Source organism: Nannobrachium achirus, assembly GCF_963921795.1.
Source record: "Nannobrachium achirus genome assembly, chromosome: 9".
NCBI lineage: Eukaryota > Metazoa > Chordata > Actinopteri > Myctophiformes > Myctophidae > Nannobrachium > Nannobrachium achirus.
The window spans coordinates 8,206,946-8,226,052 of NC_137818.1; the positions used below are offsets into that span (position 1 = coordinate 8,206,946).

Sequence of the window (19,107 nt, forward strand, 5' to 3'; positions counted from 1 at the left end):
AATAAATTTGGAATACTGAACATTACATTTACTTACTAGAAGACTATTTCTATCTACTTTTAAGTCAAACATTGAGTACTTTTACCACCACTGTAAATATTTATATCTAACTTTTGAGTCAATTAAAGATGTTGAACTGTTAACTAACATTCTGTAATTGATTAACTAATTTAGTCTAACCAGGTGCTGCAGGCCTAAAAACAAACAGTGGGTTAAGAAATGATCAATATGCACATGCATATATAAGATGGGTCATGAACAGGCAGTATAAAATCCAAAGTGGCATTTGGTTAAAGATGGTTAGTCCATGTTTTTGTAATCCAATTTAGGGATGGCCAATAATGTCATTCTATGTGAGCTTATATAAATTCAGTACCACATGTCCATGAGCCAGAGCAAAAATTAAATGAACAAAGACATATTATTTTCAAAGAACATTCCTGAAAGGTAGAAAAAGGTTAAAGGCAGAACAATTCAAACATCTGTTAGCACTGTAGAATCACTCAACGGCATCTGAAAAACAGGGAAAAAAGTGTTAGTATATTTAACCAATGCAGACGGTTCACAATCAACATGACATGACTGAAATAAAGTATTCAAATGAAGAAACAGAAATTAGAATTTACCCCTGTAAAGCAGAAAAGTGTTAAAGACATAACAAGTGTCTAACAAGGCCACAATAAGAAATGTACTCGCAACTCAACATTTTATTGATATAGTACATGTAACATTACAATGGTCAAGGTTGTACATTGATTAAACAAACATTACATAATGTAGATCAACATGACATGACTGAAATAAAGTTATCAAATGAAGAAACAGAAATTAGAATTGACCCGTGTAAAGCAGAAAAGTGTTAAAGACATAACACGTGTATAACAAGGCCACAATAAGAAATGTACTCGCAACTCAAGATTTTATTGATCTAGCACATGCAACATTACAATGGTCAAAGTTGTACATTGATTAAACAAACAATACATAATGTAGATTAGTACACAACAATCACATAATGTAGATTAGTACACAACAATCACAGAAAGCAATGGGTTGGTTGGTTAGTTGGTTGGCGTTTAGGTGAGTAGGTCAAATCAGATTTGAGTTTTGGGAAATCGATTTCCATTATTTGAGGGCTATGTGTACCAGTAAGTGATGCATCTTGTGCATTGTAATGTATTACTGGTCTGATTTGACCTTTGTGGGACTAGAGCCTGCCAGGAGTGTGTTGATGAACAAAGTTCATCCATAGCCCCCATAACATCTCTGGTGTCCACCTTTGGGCAGATATCACCGTAAGTTCAAGTGTCATTGTGCGATTTTAAGTGTAGTTATATATATTTTACATTTAAAATGTAGTTATATATATATTTTACATTTAAAACCAACCCAAAGCGTTTCCATGAGACAAAAACCTATAGAACAGTCTATTCACAAAGGATTGGCCCTAACCCTAGTTATGAACATTTTAGTGACATCAGAGGCCCGACACGATGCTTTTATTGTGAAGCCAAGCGTTCCTGAACTTCTTTACTCCTGGAGGTTTCTGCATCAGGAATATAGCCGATCTGCAAGCCCGCGACGCGTTGAGCTTGTAGAAAAGTAGGTCTGCGTGCTGCCAGTGTTTGCAAGCACGTCCTGCAGTCTATGCACTAGTCATCTTCGGTGGACAATACGCAATACACAGGATTGTGATAGCTGTAGTATGTACGTAGCACTCCAGACTGTAGACATTGCTGTGGTCTTGAGATGTACATGTGATCCAACAGCGTGTTCTTTTCTGTGGTGGCCTCCTTGATGAGTTGTGCATATCCTCTGGACTCTAGAAGCCTTGTTATGGGCCCAGGAAAACCGTTCAGTAGGTCTTCGTTGAAGTCTCCACAGACTACGATGGGCTGGTGATCCATAACTTCCAAGGAGTCCAGAAGCGCCTTCAGGTTCTCCATAAATGGGTTACCATAATGTGGTGGTCTGTACACCGCAGCGATCAGAAGCTTGACAGGGGACTCGATCTTTACTGCCACAAACTCAAGGTTTGTCACATTGTGAAGGTAACGCTTTTCACTAGCCTGGAAATGGTCCCTCACATACACAGCGACGCCACCGCCGTTCTGTTCTGCACGTTCAGGTAGCTTTGCATATGACACGTGTCTGTTGCGGCTGAACATGGTGTAGCCGTCCAATTGCAGACTGTCAGCCACAAAGGAGCCAGTGAGATGAGTTTCTGTCAAGCACAGGACATCTGAAAGTGTCAGCTCGTGGTGTCGTTTGAGGTCCTGAATGTGAGCCGGTAGACTTTGAGTGTTGTGGTGGACAATCGTCAAAGTTTGGGCTTGGGCCGTCGTCTCTCGAAACTTCAACAGTGGCATGACACTGTCCAGAGACGCAGTCTTCATGGACTCCAGGGCAGCTGTGATTTCAGGATCAGCCCAGATTCTCTTCTCATCAAAGTCAATGATGTGCAATCCTTGCAGTGTCGTTGTCCTACTGAGGGCAACGTAGGCCATGCCTGGTAGGAAGACCGCTTTCAAGGAAACCACTGCGGATTGTGTAGTCTTCCCTTGGACTTTGTGAGACGTGCAAGCATATGCCAGCTTGATGGGAAATTGCCTGCGAATCACTTTGTGGTTACTCAGGTTTTCCTCCATCCTCTCGACGTACACCTGTGTGGCGCCAGGCGTAGTTCTCCGGTACTTCAGTCCTGCTTCAGGCTTGTCTAGCACCAGCCAAAGCTTGGTTACTGTAGTTCCGTCCCTGTCGACCCGCATGTCAACACCATCAATCTTGCCAAATGTGCCGTTTACAAGGCCATCCTCCACGTCTATGTTCCTAGTGATCATGACAGGGGCGCCTTCTGCAATTTGCAAGTTGTCCTCAAGATCCTTGTACTCTTTACCTTTGTTGGGTTTTGAGCGTCGAGTCATGCGGTGACTAATTTCGTCTCTCTCGTAGTCTTCTGCAGGTATGTCAACGATGTGAGTGTGTAGCAGAGACAAAGTGTCCGTGTTGTGTTTTTTAACCTGAGGGTTGGTTGCGAAGATGTGCAAAACATCCTTAGGACAATGTTGATCATCAGTCAGTCTCTCACCAAGGAGTGCTCTGTCTGCATCGCTCAGCCGTTCCCTCTTGTCCTTGACTCTCAACCTATTCAGAAGTTGTGCATAGGGCACGTCATCCTTCTGTCGCATGATTTCTGTCAACGTGACCATCTCAAAGTGTTCACGCAGAAGATCCGGTTTGCCTTCTTCTGGCACGCAGAGCGGTTTTCCGCTTGCCGTTGGAGGGAGCTGGTAAAAGTCACCTACTGCAAGTACCGACATGCCACCGAAGGGTTTCTTACTGCCTTTGATCTCTTGCAGTCTCCAGTGAACGTAGGTAAACAATTGCTTTGAAACCATCGAGATCTCATCGATGACGATGATCTCTGCATTTCCCAGCTTTGCCCTCACATCATCCAAACTGTTTCCCAGCCCTTTGTAGGGTGGGTTGAGGCTTCTGGGCAACTTCAACAGGGAGTGCAGTGTGTTACCCCCGATGTTGTACGCTGCAGTTCCTGTAAACGCAGACAGCAACACCATGGGCATGGATGCATCTGCGTCTTCATACAGTCTGGGGAGTCGACGGAGAATCCTTGTTGCCTCACCGAAGATGCACCTTATCAGGTGTGATTTGCCAGTTCCAGCACCCCCAGTGACAAAGAAGAAGAACGGCTCGGGGTTCTGCTCAAGTATGCTCTGAAAGCACCAGTCACGTACAGAGTGAAACACGGAGGCTTGTGTCTGGTTGAGGTTTTGACACATTGTACGCAGATAATCCAGGCTCATTTGCGGGGCTACTACTCTATGTGCAGGAATTGTACCCACCTCATGATTGCTGAATTCTGGCACATCATCTCGTTCTTCCACGTCCAGCGGATCCTCGTCTTGTTCGGCAAGACATTCCATGCGATCCAGCTCGTTTTCTGGGGCAATGTTGGCCCAGGCATTTTCAACTGGGCCATTTTTCCAGAACTCCTCCACGGCCTCTTCCACCGCTTGACTGTACTTTTCGAACCTCTTCTTGTTCTCAGCAACAATCGTTTTCGCGGGCCAAATCTCGTCTGTTCCGGGCAATCTCACACACGCGGACTCGTAGAATTCCTGGTATGTGGGGAATGCTTCGGTTTTGAGGGTCGATTGATAGCGATGAGGCAGGTAGACTTTAAGCAAGTTGCCATAGAATTTCTCTGGCTCCTTCTTTTCCGAGAATTTTGCATATCTGACAACTGCATCCTTGCCCTGGCGCTTCTTAATGGTTCCCAAGTTGTCAGACAACTTCACGCAACTTTCGGCTTTTGCTTGTTGGCCGTAGACCACCCTGTACTTGGATGCAAAGTCTGCTAGACACATGTTGTCAAACTCTGGTGTTTTGGGCCTGGCGTTGTACTTGTCCAGATATCCCTTCATCCACACTTGGTCCGAGTCGTCTGGTCTTTTCTTCAGCGCAGCGAGGGGGAGACTCATTTTCATTGCATCGTCATCCGTCGGGAGGAAGATAACGTCACGGGAGCATTTCTTCAACGGCATGCTGCAAGTCCTGGCCACTGCCTCCTGAGAGCTAACCTGCCTGTTTTTCACATAGGTTTGAACGAGTTGGTTCATGGCATCCCTCTCGGTGACTTTCGTCGGATCGATGCCAACTACTACCTGTTTCAGAAGTTCGCCCATCTCATGTTCTGCCTTGGATATGTAGGAGAGCATGTATGTGATTGCGATATGGTGATCCAGAACAAACTGGATATCCATGTTAGCATTCCAGGCCTTCAGGAAAACTGGGTTGTAGTTGTTCACAAAGCAGTCCTTCACGCCGCGCTTCATGAGGAGCACGCGGTTCTTCCTCATGTCTTCAAGACAGCTGTCGTACTCTTCGCTGGTCATATTGCACTTTGCCAGCAAGTCCGGCAGATCTGTCACTCCTGACGCAGAGTCCAGCAGCAGGTCGAAAATTGGTTTGAGTTTCGCCATAGCAGCTTCTGCTCTTGCCGTCTGTTTTTTGCCAATGCCTTCGGCACGCTTTGCCTTTGGTGCACTTTGGTTTGCGCCTTCATCCATGTCTTTGTTTGCTTCGCTTTCATCTTCTGTGCCACAGTCATTTCCAGTTGGATCAACCGCCTTTGGGTTTATTATGCAGGTTTTGTCCACTGGTGGCTTTGGAAATCCAAACCTGCATGTCCTCCTACCTTTCCTACAGGACTTTGTATGGTTTCGGCTGTGCATCTGAACCTGTAGGACAATTTGGTAAAGCACAGGATCTTCGTCCGGATCAGGCAGCTGGCACGAAATGTAGCGGTCTGCAAACTCGCAGATCTTCTCCTCTGAGTCAACGCCAAGGACGGGGGCGCCGTCGACCCACATTAATCCATGGAGGTGCGGGGACCCTCTGGCCTGAAACTCTATACGATGGAAGCAGTCGATGACGCGTCCTAATGGTAGAGCTTCTGAACGCACCAAGTTTGTGTAAGCGGAACGAACTCGCTTGTCAAACATTCGCATAGTTGTGACTGCGTTGCTTCTGAGAATGTCGCATTTCTCATTCCAGTCCAACTTTTCAAAATCCACGATCTGACCTTGCTGTGCTTTTATTGCCCTGATGACCTCTGGCCATCTGAACTCAGCCGCACTTATGGTCAAAAAGAAGGTGGGTGGGCCTAACTGACGGACCATGGCAAACAAGTCCAACAATGTCTTGTGCCAGTAAGCTGGAGTCCCTCTAATTGGTGACATGAATCGTGTTGCGTCTTTGTTTCTGACCAGTCTCTCGACTTCAGCCTTGTCTTGCAACATCTTGTTGGTGATCCTGCGACCATCCTTGGTTAAAGGTTTTCCTTTCTTTAACTGAAATGAGATGGTGTTTTTCGCAATGTGTGTCTCTGAGACACAATGTGCAAAGAAGAGAAAGCTTTGGTCTTTAGCGAACCGACCGTCAACACTGAAAAGTCTTGTGTTAAAGTAACGGCTTGGGGACAGTGGGATCCTTCTCTTCACGTCCAACGTGTTTGCTCCAGTTGGAAACAAAGTAGGGAAGGCCTTTGCTTCGAGGTTAGGGACAGTGCTGTAGCTGACAGGCCTGTTGCCTTCGGCGGGGGCAATGCTAAATATGCCATCTCCATAGGTCATCAATTCTTGTCCTATGTCATCTGCCTCCAAGCAACTGTCTAGGCCATGTCCAGGTCTCAGCGCATCTTGCTCATCTTCAGCACTGGGGGGATCTTGATCCACTGCCCGCGATGCGTCGAGAGCTTCAGTAGACTCCGCTACTTCCATCATTTCGGCCTCATCACAACTGTCCATGACTTCGTCTGCGGGCAGGTTTTCAACCTGGCCCTCCACATCGTCGTCATCGTCTCTGATTGGGATGTCTCTGTAGTTTGGGTTAATCTGGTTGAGTGTCCTCGCGCCCAGTACAACATTCCTCATATTGACAGTGTGAAACAAATAATGGCCTTTGTGCCGCAGACTCCGCTTTAGCTTCATTCGGTACAATCCGGATGAGCCGAGCCTTCTCGGTAAGGCATTTATTGTGGTTTCCATCCGTGATGGCACACACACCACAGCACCATGTACAGCCCCCTGTTTGCCTTTAGGGAGTGTGAGAATCTTGGCAAACGGTATGTGCAAAGCTAGGATTTGCCTTTCCAGAACATTCAGGTTGCTGAGCTCTGGGGGAATGGGTGCTAGCTCTAAATTGTTTGCGACAGCCAAACCTGGCATTCTTCCAGATTTCAGGGTGTCCCGACAGCACTTGCATATCCACTCCTGACGCCTTTCTTCAGGGACAGTGCAGTCTAGCGGGCCTCCACATTGATCGTCACACGAATGGACGTATTTGCCTGTCAAGCAGGCGGCAACCAGCTTGCGGTTTTGTGTGAAGTCGGACCGATGGCAACGATAAACTTGTTCCGCGAAAAGCGCCCGATGGCACGTTGTGCACACATAAGTCGGGCCATCTTCTATGTCTTTCTGGAAAGTGGCTATGGCGATTTCTTCTAACCTTTTCTGTTTTGCAGCAGCTCTAGCAGCAGCTTCAGCTTCCCTCTCCTTTTCGTCATGTCTCAGTCTGAGCTGGACTTGACACAACACATTGTACCTACGTTTAACTTTCAATGCAGCGCGGACACGGCGGCGCAACTTGAAATACATGTCCGTTTTGCATTTGTGGTCCATGTAAAACTTCATGTGTTTCCTGACCTTTTCCCGGTACTCAACATCTTCATTGAACCTTTTATTGCCATATGCCTTCCGCTGCTTTTTGAATTCCTCATCTTCCCTGTACCTCTTGTTGCCATATCCCTTCTTCTTCCCTCTAAACTCCTCATCTTCCCTGTACTTCCATTTTTCATTTGCCTTCGTGAAATTATTTTGCTGTTCCCTGAATATTCTATCTCTTAGGCGTCTCATGGCCATGTATTTCTGCATGTATGCCTTCCTCTGAGAACTAGGTTTTTCCTTGCGATCAGATCGCATTTGAGCCCTATTTTCCCTTCTAATCATTTTCCGTCTACGTTCTTTATTCATTTTGTTGGCCCCATCAGTTGTGTCTGACATCACTACTGTGGATGGTTCAGAGCTAACCTGCAGATAATGTTCGGTGATTGGATGGCCAGTGTCAGATTCATCCTTGCTAGTCAGATCAACAGGCCCTTTTTGATGCAGGTTGAGAGGATGCACGTGCATAGTTGATGGACGTGGTGACAGAGCACTTGTGTGTACAAATGTCACTGGCATGAAGTCAAATTGCATGTGGTCAATGCGTGACGAATGCAAGAAGTCATTCAGCGTGTCAATATGAGCAATGAGATCTTCTAAGCGAGTGAAGGTCATCATTACAGCTTTGCCTCCATTCCATTCAGGCAAAGGTAGGCCATCAACACTTCTGTCATGAGAGTCAAAGAGTCCATATCTTCCAGAACTGTCTCTAAACACAGCAATGGTGTACGGTGATACTGTAAGGAGAGCATATGTCACATTTTGAGACAGACACTGAAGTCTTTCCTTAAGATTTAACCACCAATGTTGTCGGCGAGGCTCTCCCTGATCTCTCATATAGCCCATTTCTATGTTCTCTCTTCGGACAGAGTACCTATTGTGTTGCGTTTCCACAGTGAGCGGCGTTTCTTCCATCGATAGATGTTCGCTCCTAAATTGCCCTAGCCGTTTTATTTTTTCTATTGTTCTTTTATACAGACCGTCTCCCTTGTCCAATATCTTGTCAAGATCATCTGTCTTCAAGTCCAGACCTTCATTTAGGTGTGCCAGAAATGCCAGAGCCATGCATGTACACTGACGATTCTGTGACATTATGGAAAATGAACGATGATTCTGGCTTTTGGATGCTTGCACAGATATCACAGAGGGTGGTGCGATGCATGGTTGTTGTACAGGGTCATTGTCGGAGAATTCCATGTCCTCGCATGGTTGTTGTCCAGGGTCATTGTGAGAGATTTCCATGTCCTCACCAATGTTGCCTTTCTCTTCGACAGACTGTACCTCTAGCTGAGGCTCCATGGCTGGACTAAATGTTTCTTGCTTCCCTTCATCCTCCTCAGCGCAACCATTTGGTGTTTTTTTACGTTTCCCATCAGCCCACTGTTTACTTACGGCAATCGATCTTCGGGTTTTTCTCGGCATGATGTCAAAGTTCTAGGTCTAAACTTGTAAAATATCCACTCTTTAGCAAAAGAAGAACCTTCAAATATGTAGTAATAATCACAAAATACTAAGCATCAAGAATCAACTTACTTACTGTGTGTGTGTGTGTGTGTGTGTGTGTGTGTGTGTGTGTGTGTGTGTTAAACTAACCTTGTAGCAGTGTCACTCTGGGAAAGTCTCGGTCGGTCAACTGCAGCCGTGTCTAGATGTCCAATCGCAGAAGAGAAGAAGCCACCGGCCACAGCTGTAAATAATTTCAAAAACACTGTATTTTAGATACAGAGTTAAACTGAACATACATGTACCAGTAAGACACCTTAATCGGGAGATAAGCCCCGTCCCATACACAAACTTTAGAAGGCCAATCAGGAGGTAATATGGAACATTTGACAGATCCTTGTTGATGACATGACTCTAGACATACTGTGCACCAATTTGTGTTACTTTAGGGAAAAACATTTAGGAGTGGTGTGCAAAAATGTGTTTATCAAGAATCTGCCTCATGGTGACGCTAGAAGAGGGCCATGTGAGAAACGAGGTTGTGGTTTGGATGCCAAGGAGTGTGTGAGTGCAAAGTTTGGCATGGATAGGGGCAATGGTGGCAGAGATATGAGTAGGGGAAAAGTGTGATGTGAAGGACAGCCTGACAGCCGGTGGAGGTTTTGATAGTAACTGCGACCTGACAGTCGCAATCAATGGTTGACACTCTAAAATCCATTATGCACATGTGTTAAGGAACGGTGGCGGAGATATGAGTGGGGGAAAAGTGTAGCGTGACGGACGGACTGACTGACAGCCGGTGGAGGTTTTGATTGTAATTGTGACCTGATGGTCGCAATTAAAGGGATATTCCACTTTCAACAGGGAAACAGCTTATGGGCTTCTCCCTACATACACAGTCATTGTAACTTCAAACTTCATTTTAACCGTGATAGATTCATTAAAAACACACATTATTTGTCTACTGACTCATACTACCCTCCTAATTTGTGTACAGGCTGTGTTTTTTTCCATAACTTTTTTCATTTATTTTTATAATTATTTGGGGAAATGGGAAAAAAATGAAATACAAAAATAATTAAAGCTGCAAGCAGCGATGACCGGGCCCTCGCAGCTCTACCCATGTCACAAGGGGCAGCAGCATATCAGAAGAGGGGGCGGGGCTAAGTTACACTAACCAATTAAGGACAAGGAAACAAGTCAAATGACACCACCCACAGGTTTTTAAGACAAACGGTTGACGAGATAAACCCAAATAAAGTTTCGGCCAATCAGAAGAGGGGGCGGGGCCAAGTTTAACCAATTAAGCTTAAGGACTCTGAAACAAGTCAAATGACCCCACGCAGAAGTTTGTATGATAAACGGTTGAAGAGATAAACCCAAATAAAGTTTTCATCAGAAGAGGCGGTGAGGCTAAGTTAAACCAATTAAGGTTAAGGACTCTTAATCAAGTCATATGTCACCACCCATACGTCTGTACGACAAACGGTTCATGATATACAAAGGCACTTCCTGTTTGGCGAAGGGCACTTCATGTTTGGCGAAAGAAGCACCGATTAAGGTTTAGGATTCTTAATCAAGTCATATGACACAATCCATGCGTCCATAAGACAAACAGTTCATGAGATATAGAGGCACTTCCTGTTTGGTGAGGGGCACTTCCTGTTTGGCAAAGGAAGCAGCAATTAAGGTTAAGGCCTCTTAATCATGTGATATACGACAAATGGTTCATGAGATATAGAGGCACTTCCTGTTTGGCGAGGGGCACTTCCTGCTTGGCGAAGGAAGCACCGATTAAGGTTAAGGATTCTTAATCAAGTCATATGACACAATCCATTCGTCCATAAGACAAACAGTTCATGAGATATAGAGGCACTTCCTGTTTGGTGAGGGGCACTTCCTGTTTGGCGAAGAAAGAACCAATTAAGGTTAAGGACTCTTAATCATGTGATATAACGCCACCCACGCGTCTGTACGACAAACTGTTCATAAGATATATAGGTATTTCCTGTTTGGTGAAGGGCACTTCCTGTTTGGGGAAGGAAGCACCAATTAAGGTTAAGGACTCTTAATCAAGTCATATGATGCCATCCACGCGTCTGTACGACAAACGGTTCATGAGATATAGAGGCACTTCCTGTTTGGCAAAGGGCACTTCCTGTTTGGTGGCACTTCCTGTTTGGCAAAGGAAGCACCAATTTATGTTATTAAGGACTCTTAATCAAGTCATATGACACTACACACGTGTCTATACTACAAACGATTTATGATATATAGAGGCACTTCCTGTTTGGCGAGGGGCACTTCCTGTTTGGCAAAGGAAGAACCAATTAAGGTTAAGGACTCTTAATCAAGTCATATGACACCAGCCACACGTCTGTATGTACGACAAACGGTTCATAAGATATAGAGGCACTTCCTGTTTGGCGAAGGGCACTTCCTGTTTGGCGAAGGAAGTTTGATCCTTCGCCACGGGCACGCTGTGTTACGATAACTCACGATTCGAGCAACTTTTTATCGTTAAGGTGTCTTGAGTATGCCGAGCGAATTTGAAGTTGATCCGATTAACCCCCTAGGAGGAGTTCGTTAAAGTGCGACCCGTGAAAACGGCAAAAAATGCGGCAAAACGCCACTAATTAGTCAAAATGGCTTACTTCCTGTTTGGTTTCGGACATGGCACCAAGAGACTTTTTTGTGAGTCCAGACATGATACAGGTGTGTACCGATTTTTGTACTTGTGGGTGAAACCGTATAGTAGGGCTGTTGCGTTGACATTTTGTACTTTAGAGATACTGTGTACCGCTTTGCATGATTTTAGGGCAAAATTTGTGGGAGCAGTGTCCAAAATTTTTTTTTTTTTTTTTTTATCGGCCAGATGGTGGCGCTAGATGGAACAGATGTATTTTAATGACATGATTGTAGAGATACTGTGTACCGCTTTGCGTGATTTTTGGGCAAAACCTTTACGAGCAGTGTCCAAAAATGTGTCTTACAAGTCGGCCTCATGGTAGCGCTAGAAGAGGGGCATGTGAGAAATGAGGGGTTGTGGTTTGGCAGCCAAGGAATGTGTGTGCAAAGTTTGGCATGGATGGGGGCAACGGTGGTGGAGATATGAGTAGGGCAAAAGTGTGACATCACGTGACGTGACTGCCTGACAGCCGGTGGAGGTTTTGATGGTAACTGCTAACTGATATTGGCAATTAATGGTTTACATACTAAAATCCATTATGCACATGCGTCATGGTAGAGAAATGAGTAGGGGAAAAGTGTAACGGGACGGACAGACTGACTGACAGGCAGTGGTGGTTTTCATACTAACTGCGACCTGACAGTGCAATTAATGGTTTACATACTAAAATCCATTATGCACATGTGGAAAGTTTGTCCGTCACATTTGGGGTTAATTACAATTTTGTCATTTTACATCAACTATAGAATTTTTTTTTAATTGGAAAATAGCAAGGCAGGCAGGGAGACACGTTTAGAGCTTGTAGATCGGCTGTTTTTGCTACTTGGCATGAAGCAGGTTCATTTACAAAGTTAAAATCCAGAGATAAGAGGTTTCATGCCGGCAGTATATGCAATGTGGCCTTCAGGAGTGAGTGGTGAAAAATTGCGGCCTTCTCCAATAACAAAGTTGGCCACTCCTGCTATAGAGGTACTGTGTAACGATATGCGTGATGTTTGGACAAAATCTGTAGGAGTACTGTAAAAAGCACCTCCTGGTAGCACTATGCCAGATAAGCAACTGTCACTTCGCATACACAAAGAAGGCAGTCGTAGCCAATCAGGAGGGAATATGGGGATTTGGGACAGATCCATGTTGATGACATGACTTTAGAAATACTGACTGACAGCCGGTGGAGGTTTTGATAGTAACTGCGACCTAATGGCAATTAATGGTTTACATACTAAAATGCATTATGCACTTGTCATGGATATGAGTAGGGGAAAAGTGTGACGTGCCGGACAGACTGACTGACAGGCGGTGGAGGTTTTGATAGTTAACTGCACCTGACGTCGCAATTAATGATACTAAAATCCATTATGCGCATGGAAAGTTTTTCCGTCACATTTGGGGTTAATTACAATTTTGTCATTTTACAACAACTATAGAAATCAAAAGTTCAATATTTCCCAAACCAATATTTTCATCATATGGCAAGAGATATCGTGTAGCAATTCTTTTTTCAGCTTGCAGATAGCTGTTGTTGCTACTTGACATGAAGCAGGTCATTCATTTACATTCAAGTTAAAAAATAAGTTTCTGGCCGACAGCATATGCAATGTGGCCGTCTGGATGAGTGGAGAAATATTGCCATCATCGAAGTTGGCCACTACTGATATAGAGGTACTGTGTAACGATATGCGTGATGTTTGGACATGGTAGCACTATGCCAGGCATATGTGAAAAATGTGGGGGAGAGGTTCTGCCCTGTCATCCAGGGAGTGTGTGTGTGGTCAGTTTCGTTGCTCACAGACAGAAACAGACAGAAACAAGGTGCAAATCATATTCTCAGACATGCCTTTGGCCTGGGGGAGACAATAAAGTGTGCGCTAAAATAATATAGAAAATGTATCTTTAGAATTGTAATGGCATCGAGGACATACATTCTGGTGTCAACCCCAATTATTATTCATTTAGTAGACCCCCCAGAAAAACTTGATTCTGTAATCACTTAGGTGTCAAACAACAAACCTCAACAAACCAAATGTGTATCTCTGCATCTACACATCCTAGCTAACGGAGTGCACTCAGCAGTTTGGGAATGTGTTCGTTCAGTGACCCCTCAACACCTAAGACCACAGGCAGGGTATAGACTGGGGACCTAAAACTATGACATCAGTCTATATAAAAGGTATTACAATTGAACTGTAGCTTTCAACTTTTTCAAGCCACTTCCCCCCAGACTAATCATATTTGAAATGGGGACCCCTCATGCTGACAAGCCTAAGTGCTTGTCAATTTAGTTTGACCCTGCACCACAGATAAATATGGTGAAATAGCTGATTTGCAAACTCACTACACCTCTCATTGAACTGGGGAGACCCCACCCCTAAAAGCACTTGGAATTACAGACATGACATTTAGTTTTGACTATTAGGGATGAGCAACCGGGAACCACTATCAGCTAATAGTGATATACAGTATATATGTATGGGTCAATTTAGATCCCCTGAAAACTTGGGTCAGGATTTACACAGTATTTTTAGAATCAACCTCAGTCCTAAATGGGTGAAGTATACTACTAAGTAGGCTAATGCAGATGTATTTGCCAGTGGTACAAACTCAAAATAAGTATGGAATCATCCATTTACTTTCAAAATGTGTTTGTAAATGTCTGCTTGAACAGTACTGCTGAGTCTGCTTAGCTAGTAGATCTGCTATTTTTGGCTATTGTTCTACTATAATAGGGATGCTAGGGTTTAAGTGGTTAATCCTATCACACAAAGATTTGGCGGCCCCCCTGTAGTAACTCTGAGGACCCCCTAGGGGTCCCGGCCGGACCCCCTGTTGAAGACTCCTGCTCTAGTACATTAAATTAGTCCTCTGCATCTACTTGGGATGTCATTAACGGTTAATTGACCAGCTGGTTAGCCATCAAGTGTGGGGGTCAGCAGCAATGACTGCATGTTTACAGAAGTGTGGGGGTCAGCAGCAATGACTGCATGTTTACAGTTCTAGCTTTTTTTATTCATACAGCGGGTCCCATGTCCAAAATAGCAGATCTACAAGGTCAAAATGTGTTGCATGAGCCTGCAGTTGTCAGCAAATACAAAAATCCACTGCCATGCACATTTCTCATGGATGTTATAGTTGATCTTCAGAGACATGAATGGAGATCACTGTTACATCTGAAACTATTTGATTTGCGTGTGTCAGTTAAAACAAACCTTGCAGTGTCAGTCAGTCTGGGAAGGTCGGTCCGTCAACAACAGCCGTGTCCACCAAAAGAACAGAAGATCTGTCGTCGGGTCACAGCTGAAAATAATTCAAAAAAGACTGTATTTTAGACCCAACTGAAGATACATGCATTATTGATTTACACACTGAAATCCATTGTGCACATTTTAAGTAGTTATTAACAATTCACCCTTTGTTAGCCTTCTGGTTGGTCCCTGACTGACCAACCAGCAGGCTCTATGTGCCTTGTTCTGCCTTTTTAAAAATAAAATAAAAAATAACCGATCTACAAGCTCACAACGCCTTGCAGTGCGAGACGTTGTGAGGTCTGCTTTTTTTGGCTAAAGTTCTCAGAATATGGACGCTAGGGTTCAAGTGGTTGATATACAACGGGTAATGTGACAAAGGCCCTGACAGTATGACTCAGACATATGGGTTGGATTGACAGTGAGGCACAGGTGTGAAACAACAAAGCTCTCGTACAGGGGTCTTCAACGTTTTCAGGCCAGGGACCCCTTGGCTGAGAGAGAGATGAAGCAAGTACCCCCAATACAAATTGTGTAAAATTGTGTTGCCGAATAAAACTGTTCATAGATTTCTTAGACAGACTTGTTTGATAGCACTGTCATCCTATTGTCATGTGTATTTTCATACATTTAACCACTTGAACCGTCAAATATTTTAATCTTTTTCCCACTACAAACCTCTTTGCCAAAAATAGCCGATCTACAAGCTTACAAAGTCTCGCAGAGATCGGCTATTTTTGGCTAATGTTCTACTAGAATAGGGATGCTAGGGTTCAAGTGGTTAATGCAAAAAACATGATCCTATCACACAAAGATTTGGGCGGTCCCCCTGTAGTGACTTTGAGGACCCCCTAAGGGTCCAAGACCCTGTTGAAGACTCCTCTTGTACATGAAACGAGTCCTCTGCATCTACTAGGGATGTCATTAACGATCAGCTGGTTAGCCGTCAAGTGTGGGGGTCCAAAATAATCATAATTAACTGGGGACCCCCCACCCTGACAAGCACTTTGTATAACACGGTTATATTGTGAAATCATATTTAAACTGGGGACCCCCCACCCTGACAAGCACTTTGTATATTGTGAAAATAGCCGATCTACATGCTGTGAGCATGTAGATCAGCTATTTTCACAATTTCTGTCTCTAATATTTGACAATTTGGCCAACGTTTAATTTGACATTTTAGGAGTATTAAAAAGTCATTAAATTGTAACTTTAGAAATGTGCAGATACCCTCTATTCCCTTAAACTTTGGTTTGTTTACTGTTGAGTGAGAAAACAATGCTGCACATTCAGTTAATCATCTAGAGACCCCCCAAAATAATTTGGGAATCCCCCTGGGGGTCCCGACACACAGGTTGAGAACCACGGGCCTATGTGAAACATTTGGGGCAGTGGGAAACAGTCATGTATCATGTTGTGGTTCTGTTATGGCATCTATGGAGTGTGTGCACGGTTTCATGTTGATCGGTACCAGAGATTAGCAGTCAACAGACACATGGATGGACAGGGTGCAAAAAATATTCTCTGCCATGCCTTTGGCCTGGCAGAGACAACATTTGCTCAAATATTTGATTGTGACAGTCAGTTAAAACAGTAAGCTAATGCAAATGGATTTGCCAGTGGTACAACTTTACAAAATTTGTTTGTAAGGGCCTTTGCACACAGGAGCATAGCATTTTTTTCCGTTAGCCAATGAGTTTTTACCACAACCTTATCATAGATTCCATATAGCTGATCTACAAGCTCACAACAAACCAGGGGTCTTCAACATTTTCAGGCCAAGGACCCCTTAGTTGAGAGAGAGATGAAGCAGGGACCCCCACAACCTTATCATAGATTCCATATAGCTGATCTACAAGCTCACAACAAACCAGGGGTCTTCAACGTTTTCAGGCCAAGGACCCCTTAGTTGAGAGAGAGATGAAGCAGGGACCCCCACAACCTTATCATAGATTCCATATAGCTGATCTACAAGCTCACAACAAACCAGGGGTCTTCAACGTTTTCAGGCCAAGGACCCCTTAGTTGAGAGAGAGAGAGAGATGAAGCAGGGACCCCCACAACCTTATCATAGATTCCATATAGCTGATCTACAAGCTCACAACAAACCAGGGGTCTTCAACATTTTCAGGCCAAGGACCCCTTAGTTGAGAGAGAGATGAAGCAGGGACCCCCACAACCTTATCATAGATTCCATATAGCTGATCTACAAGCTCACAACAAACCAGGGGTCTTCAACGTTTTCAGGCCAAGGACCCCTTAGTTGAGAGAGAGATGAAGCAGGGACCCCCACAACCTTATCATAGATTCCATATAGCTGATCTACAAGCTCACAACAAACCAGGGGTCTTCAACGTTTTCAGGCCAAGGACCCCTTAGTTGAGAGAGAGAGAGAGATGAAGCAGGGACCCCCACAACCTTATCATAGATTCCATATAGCTGATCTACAAGCTCACAACAAACCAGGGGTCTTCAACATTTTCAGGCCAAGGACCCCTTAGTTGAGAGAGAGATGAAGCAGGGACCCCCACAACCTTATCATAGATTCCATATAGCTGATCTACAAGCTCACAACAAACCAGGGGTCTTCAACGTTTTCAGGCCAAGGACCCCTTAGTTGAGAGAGAGATGAAGCAGGGACCCCCACAACCTTATCATATATTCCATATAGCTGATCTACAAGCTCACAACAAACCAGGGGTCTTCAACGTTTTCAGGCCAAGGACCCCTTAGTTGAGAGAGAGATGAAGCAGGGACCCCCACAACCAAGTTTGGGCGGAAACGGTGCTGTCTTTCACAATAAAACACCACCAGTTAGCTCATAGCCGTCAACTTGCAAAAGTACTTTTTCAGCCGTTTTAACGGCAAACGCCCGGGGCAGGACTCAACTTTATAAGGAACTAGAAAGCTAACCTAACGTTAGCTTCGTTTAGACGACAGCAAAGGCATTAGCGCTGCTTTCGAGTTAGTTTATACAACATGGCAGTTTGCTATCAAGCTAACGTTAGCTTAAACACGACGCAGAACAAAAAGAAATGATCATGTTAAAGAAAGTTAATTACCTCAGTGTTGTAGGGTCCTGCGGGGAAAAGGAAAGATGTAACAATATCCAAGTAAATCAAATGGAATCGCTGTAAAATAGTAGCAATAAATCTGTGTGTAGTGTCTGTCTCGTCTCAACCAGGGTCTCAACACCAAACAAACAGCACGACAGCGTAAAGCAGTCTGAGGGGGCGTGTCCTCTGGTTTTAGAGCAGAAGCTTCTAGAATCAGCCAAAGAACCCTGGAATTCCGGTCTGTTGATTGGCTTGAGCCAATGACGTAGCAGGAAGTGTATGAGCTTGTAGTCCTCTCCTCCTCTCCCAAGGTTTTTTTATTGCCATTTTATGATTTATTATAAGTATACAGGAAAGTGTTATTAACATTACTGTCCTGTTTAAAAATGAATGAATAAACAGTAGCATAACCAAGGTTACTCTTCTGTAGATAGATTAGAGATAGATTGTAACATTTAATTATCAATAAATATCCATTAAATAATAAAAAGATCGCTTTTATCCATTTAATAATAAAAAGATCGCTTTGTAAAATACAATTTATTTATTATTCAAAAGTAAGAAATACATTGTAACATTTAATTAACAATAATTATCCATTAAATAATAAAGAAATATCACTTCATATAATACACTTTATTTATTATTAAAAAATAAGGCACAGACCTTTCATGTTTTTGTATGACCCGCCCACTAATGGTGGATTGATTGATTTATTGATTGATTGATTGATTGATTGATTGATTGATTGATTGATTGATTGATTGAAGACTTTATTAGACGTTTGCATGTAGGAAAAGGTACAGTTTCATGACGGTACAGTTCACTGGTCTGGTACAAGGTCAACTAAAAGGAGATCTAAGCACTTGGCTTATTTGCACAGGAAACCATCATGTAACCTTGAATGACAGACGAATAGAAGACAGTGCATGCAGTATAGTAAAAAAATATATATATATATATATATATATATATATATATATATATATATATATATATATATATATATATATATATATATATATATATAGCAAACATATAATTTTCCGATTGTCTGTCTGTCTGTCTGTCTGTCTGTCTGTCTGTCTGTCTGTCTGTCTGTCTGTCTGTCTGTCTGTCTGTCTGTCTGAATGAATGAGTGAGTGAGTGAGTGAGTGTCTGTCTGAGTGTCTGTCTGTCTGTCTGTCTGTCTGTCTGTCTGTCTGTCTGTCTGTCTGTCTGTCACAGCGTTTCTCCTCAGTGGCTGGAGCAATTGATCTGAAATCGCATCACCATTAGCATATGAATACACCTGACTAACTGTGAAGCCCGTTTGTCACTTTCACAAATCATATGCTGTATATTAGCATTTTTATGGTGTATCTATATCTATTCTGCATCTAGCATGAGGCATATCTATTCTGCATCTAGCATGAGGCAACATGTTTAAC

At 43.6% G+C, this 19,107-nt stretch overlaps 1 long non-coding RNA gene across 1 annotated transcript; it reads right to left on the bottom strand.

The window, feature by feature from the left end:
* Window positions 1-8,792: 8,792 nt before the first annotated feature.
* Window positions 8,793-17,824, bottom strand: LOC308291133. The gene is made up of 3 exons (XR_013962313.1): window positions 17,684-17,824; window positions 14,583-14,670; window positions 8,793-8,931 (listed from the first exon to the last, which is right to left on the bottom strand). It is a non-coding gene; the product is annotated as an uncharacterized lncRNA (long non-coding RNA).
* Between the last annotated feature and the right edge of the window lie 1,283 nt (window positions 17,825-19,107).